Raw genomic sequence first — 8,251 nt, 5'->3', positions numbered from 1 at the left:
GGAAGCTGACAGCCTGATGGTTATTGGAGATGGCTACTGACTGCAAATCCAGAAGCAGGTCTTGCTGGTGGAGTCTTTTTCTTGCTTTAATTTGGTGAGATGAGAGGGGGAAGGGAAAAAAGCAATTGCACTTCACCCCGGAGGCAGCAGGGAAAGACGCATCCAGATGGACACTGCAACTGCAGCTGGCCTTTCCACACCACCTTCTGCCCGAAGATCCCAAAGCACCCTACCAATACAAAGGGAGCCGGGCCCCACAGCTGATCAGATACAGAAGAGGCATTCTCTCTGTTTGCAGATGGCAACATGAAATGTTATTGGGACGAAACAGTGTTTCCATCTCGCAATAATTGATGAGGATTTTTGAAAATTTCTGGTTTGCAACAGAAAATCAAATTTTGCAATCTTGAGATCTAAACAAATATCAGACAGGGTCAAGATGTTTGCTTTTGACTTCCGAAATATTTGTTGTAGGTATTAGAAATAAAAATTGATTTGGAAAGAAAAGTCAGTTGAGGGAAAAAGAAAAAGAAACCCCAAAAAACTTATTTGACTGAAAAAATTCCAAATGAGAAATTCAACAAAACTAGTACTTTTTCCTGAAGAGTTCCAGTTTCAGTGAACTAGCATTTTCAAATGAAAAATGTCTTGTCAAAAAATTCCTGCCTAGCTCTCCTTTCCCGGTGTAGGGAGACTGCATGTTTTGCTCAAGGTCACTCCATCAGTCAGTGGTAAATCAAAAGGACTCAATATACTTTGCAAACTAAAATTACAGCCCCCTATTCTACATGGTACAAACTCTCATAAATCCCATCTGTCTCAGTTACGGGTTCCCTAATCTAGACACTAGCCCTATGAACAATATTAATGATTGTCTCCATGATACTTAAAGATCTTGTTTTGGTCATTCCCTTGGTCACCTTCTGGACCCCACCAGAACCTCTTATTCAGAGACCATCCAAGGGGACAGGCTGCAGTGCAGGTACCTCTTTCACGAGGAGAGTGAAACTTTGTTCACTTTGCAGTGTGGGTTTAGGCTTAATCATGAAATAAGTGACAATTCTCCAATGCCATTTCTAGAGTTCCCACTCAAGTGTCCAGAATGGTAGATAATTCCTCTGCAATTCACTGCAGAAAAGACCCACAGGCAGGTTACCCCGCTATCCTCCTAGGCACACCCCAAGAGAGGGGAGGTCAGGACCAGTTATTACGGGACATGTTTGAAAAGTGCCTTCTTCCGTTCAGCTCTGGTGGAACATCAGGTAGAAGAGATAACGCTCCAGTAATAAGACACTCTGCAGGATCACCAGGAACTGGGATACAATCCTGGTTACATGAAACATATATAGGGTTTAGAATACATAGAAGTTTCCCTGGAAGGTACAGGAAGAGATTTAGATAGGCAGAATATGGGCCGCTATGCTAAACTCCTCTTTAGCAGGAATAAATACACACACAGCCCCCACAGCACAGGCACCATCCACATAGATAAACTGATCAAGACCCATATTAAAAATGATAGAAGGAGGGAGAAAAAAAAGTCAACAGAAATCTATTAGACTTTCTTCCCTAAGCAAACATAAAGGGACTGATAATGCAATGCCTGGAACGTAAATTGTCTCTAATGGGAACAATACACAAATATCGCCACTTAAAGAAAGGCAATTAAAAATAAAATGCAGAAATGGAGGGTGCCGTTTGTTTACTTGCACTCATCTGAAGTCCAGGCATCCATCCTGCTTACATGAATTTCTCTACACAGAGCAAAGACCTTTGTGCTACCAAGACTGTCACCAACCAGACACTCCCAGCAGCTAATGCCTCTCACTGGCATTAAAAGAAATGAATTCTTCTCTCTTCCTATTGCCAAATATTGCTAAACTGAGACCGACTCTTAGAAGAGCTCTACTCTGATATTGGTTCTCAAACCAGACTGGCTTTGTTGGGGTGTGAGCGATGATGACCTATGCTAGGGAGACCTCCAACAGCACTAAGGTCCTGCATCAGTTCTAAGAGAGCTGAAGGAACCAACCTCCACCCATGAAACCACCCTTGCTCTCGCCACATCATCTGCCATAACCACCCAAGGCACAGCAGAGCGGCCCCTCCTGCTTCCCCCACCACTGGAGCCAAGAGCGGGCTAACCTTGGTAAGATCCACGAGAGGAACCGACTGACAGTTAATGCTGTTGAAGTGTCAATTTCTGTTTGACATTTCCTAGACCCTCTTTGATTAGCATTCTCAAACACCCTGTGCCCATACGTATCTTCCTAATAGTCTTGCTGTGCCACTACAGAAAGATTCATATCATGCATTAATAATTATAATGCTTCTTTGAATGACAGGGATGGCACTTGCTGTTCTAACTCACATGATTGCTCTCACATGATTGCTTTGATCTAATCCCAAGACTGGAGTCATCTTGAGCAGATACTGAGCTATCCCTGCCTTGAATCTCAAAAAAAGAGCTTTCCACATTCTGTATTTTACAGTAAAACCCCCAAACAGCATCAGTCTCACAGGGCTTTTATTTATTTTTCCAGATTGTGGAACTGAAGGGTAAATATTACTGCTTGCAATACTGAAGACCAATCACTCACACAAGACAGACTGACAGACTGCGTAAGCTTCTATTCCTCACACCAGAGCTCCTCCAGTGAGCCTCAGACCTGACCCAGCAGCCTCTCCTGTGGGCACATCGCCCCCGTGCAGCTCTGCCTGCTCCTCCCAAGCCCTGACCTGTTGTCTCACCCTGTTATTCCAGTCCCACAGCACCCAACAAGTTCTGCAGCTTCCCTCAGCCGAGACCTGCAAACATCAGGTCAGTGGCAGGCTGCTTTAGCACGGAGACCAAATGACATCCCAACAAGCAGGCAGGGTACATCCACATGTCAGTCAGAAGACACTGAAGAGCAACCAACACCGGAGAGCCACGTTGGCTGAAGCGCCTCAAAATAAACTTGTCTCACTGAGCAACTTTCAGCTGGGGGTAACTGCCATCCGAGTGAGGTGGTTTCAAGCTAGCTCACATATACGCTGCTCCTCTGCCTGCCATGCAGATGCTGCCACAGTTCAGCTGCAATCCGACCCCAGATCTGTATTAATGAAACCATAAATCTCCTCAAAAGTAGCCGCGCTGATCTCAGTTCTGGCTTTGACAGTCAGTAAAATTCAGGACTGAATTTAAAATACAAGGATATTCTCTTCTGGCCCCATGCAAAGGGGTTGGTGGGGTGTCAGGTTTTAAATGCAGATTGTCAAAACGATCCTTGCAGCAATTATGGTCTGTTGTATCAACAAGTCCTCAGGGACTCATCCACAGTCACGTGATTGACACATACACTACGCTATCTTGACACAGTATGGCACCTATCATGTTAACGTCTTTACCATGCACAAGCAGTGTCTGCATTAATGAAAGATGTGCTCAGGAAAGGTCATTGGACATTTGCTGGTACTAGGCTTAGAAGTTTCTTAGATATTTACATATTGCATTAGCAAGCTATCAAGTTTCCATTAATCAGTTTATCTCAAAAACACCCCTCTTAAAGCTGTTCTTCAAAAAACGTTTTCTCCCCCTAAAAAACCACCAATTCACAGTGCCAGAAATAGTGCATTACTAATCTGGTAAATTGGTTCCTGAGCTCTTTCAGGTCTAGAATGGGTTATACAAGCAGACACATTGTTTAAATTAAGACCATTTTGAAGGCAAAAACTTCCACAGAAAGAAATTCTGAGGATGGGGTTACCTACCCTGCCAATGCACCACTGCTGGCAGGTACTTTCCACCTGATGAGCTCAAAACACATTGCAAATACAAATGAACTAAGGTTTCAAGACCAAGCTGTCAGCAGGTAACTGCCATTATACCCGATCTGATCAAAAATGTCAGGCCACAAGCAGGCAGGCAGTTGGCTGCAGACTGGGAAACGAAGCCCAGAGTTCTGGTTTTGAACTATGCTTTGAACATTTCGTATTCTAGTGGTTTCTGACTCTTCATCTTCACTGCCTCTTTCCCCACATGGACATATACTCCTGGCAGGTGGCATTTGTCAAGCTCACCCTTAACACACTTGGCTGTTCTTGACAAACCAGGCCAACAGCATGGTGCCATGGGGCCCCAGGGACGAGCACACCGGAGGACAGGTTGAGGGCCCGATGCATCATTCGGGCAGGCCAAGCCTGGAGAGTTTGGGGGAAAATAAAGCTAAATAGGAGGGAGAGGAAACAAAACAGTCTGCTGGTTAGATTCTTCCCTTCACCTCCAGAAGCAATGACCACTTTAGATGTCCTACTGTGAAGTGCAGTGTGTGAGACAGTTCATCATCACTCAGAAAATAAACTGTTTGAGATACCAGGTTGAACATCTATATAACAAACTGAGGTGTATCAAGTTAGTAGCGGTTCCTGAAAAATCTCTGCTCAATCTGGCTTCCCTTAGAGAAAGCCTAGAACACGTACCTGTAGAGAAAATGTGATTGAAAGCCACTATTTGTTTACATTAACAAAACGGTCTTAAAGACAGGATTTCTTTTAAACACAAAAGACAAGGAGGAGCAAACAGATTAAAAATAAGTCAGCAACAGACTTGGGGACATCCTTGTGAGGGCTGAAATGAAATGTAGTCCTGGAAGCTTGAACCATATAAGCAATGCATAAATTGGGCGTGCTGGGCTCTTCAGTCTTACTTCCATTAAAAAGAAACCCAGTGGAAATTAACCTGTTAGTGCATGGCAGCAGCACGTCACCTATCTCATATGAAATCACACCATGTTAGCTTATGACGAGGGAAGGGAGTTGAGGGAGGTGGAGGAAGGTACGGGGCTGGAAAAAGGGGGAGGCAGGGAAAGTTAAAAAAAAATAAAAATCTCTGCCTCAGCAAAAGTTTTCATTAAAATTTTAGACAAATGATCTCTGTGTCCTTCTCCCATGCTGCCTGGGGCTTCATGCTATTTCTATGCAAATAACAACCTCGTGGTTTATATCTTATTATTTCCACCGGAGCTGCGGCGACATGACCCGAGACGTGTGCGAGGTAGACAGCAAAAGAGAGAGAGGGAGAGAAAGAGAGGGAGAGGGAGGGAGAGAGATGGAGTGGCTGCTCGCTGAAGTGTGAAAAAATATTGTCAGGAGTGAGCGGCAAGAACAAAAAAAAAATTGCAGGGATAACGTGTTTATTTCAGCCCTTCTCCCCATGTGAACCAGCACCTTTTAAAATTCATTGGGCATCAGGCGATCATGCACAATCCATCTGCTTTCACTTTATCATTTGCATTTCATGCCTCCTGGCTTTTGATGTGCTGATACTTTGATGCAGTCAGGAGACGCGCATTATCATTATTTCAATTTTCAGGGGGGTCAGCAGGCTCAGCACAGGCGCGCGCACACACTCACAGGAGAGGAATGAAATGTCATTTCCACCTCTCCACCCCCTGCTGAAATGCAGTGGTGAAGACAAAAGGGGTACAGATGAAATGCAGCCCTGGTGCCCCACGTGCAGAGCACTGTCCCCACCTCAGAGCATCACACCTTTTCCCCAGGTCTCTCCCTTGCCCGACGGCCTGGACTATAAACAAAGACAGCTTAATCAGGAGCAGAGGGAAACCTTGTACAGCTCTTCCGCAGTTTCTTGTCACCCCTGACAGGCAATGGGTCTGAGAAAATCCTTAAACCTGCCTGATATCAGGTGTCTTACAGTGATACGCCTCTCTACTTACAAAGCAGTGACACAGACGCAGTGAACAGCCAGCACGTGATTAGTCAACCTCCAGAACCAAACATTAGCTTCAGCTAAAAATGATATTGACCTTGAGCTCATCATCTAAGTTATAGGTTACAGTCTGGTTTTGGCAGCTGGACCTTTCCCTCTACACCTAAACCCTCAGGCTGGTTTTACATAATGATAATGAGCAAGACCAGCAACAGATCTGCTGGCACATAATGTTTGTCACAGACCCCCTCTGCTCCCCCTGTAAATTAAAAAGAATCCAGTATTTCACAGGAAAAAAAAATTTTAAAAAAAATTAAACAACTTTCCAGAAAAAACCTCACTGCTCTCTGAAAGCCTGTCTCCATTGCTGCAGAAACATTTTTACACTGCACATTCTCTTCTTGCAGAGAGAAGACATTTTGAAGAAGATGTATATGCAGACGCAAGACTATGTGTAAGCTTTGTATGGCATCCTCTATGAAGACAGTATTTAAAAGTCAGCAATGGAAAAAATTGTCCCAAATCTCTGACACCTAACTGGGAAAAGCTAAAGGAATATTTGCATGCAACTGTGTTAGGAAACATTCAGTTCCAACCGTCACGCAAGGTAGAAGTTTCGATTTATTTATTTTTGTTTCAGTCATGATCTTTCCTCACGACCCTGCCAGCTGGATTGGTGACCTTCTAATTCCCACAAAGTAAAGCACTGACTTTGCTGCACATCTACTCTAAGGGAATAAGAAGCAGCAAGGCTCACTCACTGCACAGAGAAAAACTACAATAGGTTTCCACCATGAGACCCTTCTGGAGTTTTATTCACGCGAATGAACAAGAACACATCATATATCCTGCCCAAACAGCCTCTTCATTCCTACAAGAGAAGACTTTGCTTAATTGGCCCCTGGCTGACAGTGACCTGACCTCTAGCCAAAAGAAAATTCAAACTGCCCATCTAAATTCAAGGGACAAGTGTTTAACAGTTTACATAGAAGAACAGGGAGACAGAGGATAAGTCTGAAGTAGATACTGCCTCCACGGCAGGATGATGCAGATGCATTTGCATTCACCATTTGCTTCACACCCTCCCTAAGATCTCAACTGGACTGAGCTTGGTCATTTCAGGTTGGCACTGGACATCATTTCACTACTTCAGACATACTTCTGGGACACAATTATAGCTGGATCCATTCAAGAAGCTCTGACCAGAACTGCAGGGACTGGAAAATGAAGATGATATGAACTAGCATGAGACATCACACAACATCCAGGAGTGAGCGCGGATTCCCAGTCTCCCACTATTCAAGGACAGGTAAACTTATTGTTGGGTCTGGGCTTAGCTGTCTTACTGGGAAAGCTGGAGAGGATGCAATAGGTTCCTCCTTTGCCTGACCTTTAGGCAGGTAGAGGTTCAGTGCCTACATAAAAATATATGCCTTTCCAACAGAGCAGGGAGGAGAAAAAAGGACACATGGGATTATTCAGCCCACTGAAATTCTTGGGATAGGATAAGTCACCCCTAGAAAGCATCTCCTTCTGCCTACACCTGCTGATGGATGTCAGGTGTTTAATTTAGACTAAATCCTTAATTTTTAAGTGCCTAAAATTTAGTGAGATTAATGTAGTCCTATAAAAACAAACATTCACTCCACGGATAGAGAGTGCCGTTAAACCTGGAAAGAAGAGAGCAGAAGAGGAGGAGTAAACAGACTGGCCCTGCCATCTGGGAAACTCTGCAGGGCCCCGATCCCCAACAAATGACAGCTGGAACCAGGCAACTTACTCCACTTCAGCAAGCACTAAACTGACTCAATTTCTTTTTAAAGGATGGATCTTCAAATGCCTCTTTTCCTTCCATTGATGCAGGTGTGTGTGATGTGTGTAAGAGATCTAACTGAGGGTGCTGCATCCTAGAGTTGATAGGATCAATGCTTCATTTTCTGCAGAGCCCCCTTTATTCAGAGGAATAATTCAACGAGAGACTATTTTCCTTTTATCTCCCATTGTCAGGCAGGCACTCCTTGAAACGCAGCTTGCGATGAAGCACAACCACCCCAGGTGCTGGAGAGTGCCTGAGAACAAAGCTGCACAATGGGGAAGGGCACTCGTGCCCGCACAATCCTAACTCCCACGTAAACAAAGCCCTCAGTGAGAGGGACAAGAGCGGAGTCGGCTGTGAGCCGTGTCTGCTACAGACAAGGAGCTGGAGGCTGTGATATTAATAGGCTTGGGGCAGCTGCTGGAGAGTGCCTGAGAACAAAGCTGCACAATGGGGAAGGGCACTCGTGCCCGCACAATCCTAACTCCCACGTAAACAAAGCCCTCAGTGAGAGGGACAAGAGCGGAGTCGGCTGTGAGCCGTGTCTGCTACAGACAAGGAGCTGGAGGCTGTGATATTAATAGGCTTGGGGCAGCAAGGGAGAAAAAACGTCTCTGGTGGGGGGGAAAAAAAAAAAAAGAAGAGCCACTTTAGTAGTGAAAGCAGTAAGTTTTCTTACAGCCCGAGTTATTCCTCCCTGACCTCACAGCTGAGATTTCCAGCAG

At 44.8% G+C, this 8,251-nt stretch overlaps 1 protein-coding gene across 1 annotated transcript in view; it reads right to left on the bottom strand.

The window, feature by feature from the left end:
* ACACA (acetyl-CoA carboxylase alpha) overlaps nt 1-8,251 on the bottom strand; it is a 136,500-nt gene that overhangs the window by 39,000 nt on the left and 89,249 nt on the right.

This window comes from Pygoscelis adeliae, unplaced genomic scaffold (genome assembly GCF_000699105.1).
Source record: "Pygoscelis adeliae isolate BGI_AS28 unplaced genomic scaffold, ASM69910v1 Scaffold427, whole genome shotgun sequence".
In the NCBI taxonomy this organism is placed as follows: Eukaryota; Metazoa; Chordata; class Aves; order Sphenisciformes; family Spheniscidae; genus Pygoscelis; species Pygoscelis adeliae.
The sequence above is the reverse complement of the archived record's forward strand: the minus strand, read 5'-3'. Positions and strand labels throughout refer to the sequence as shown.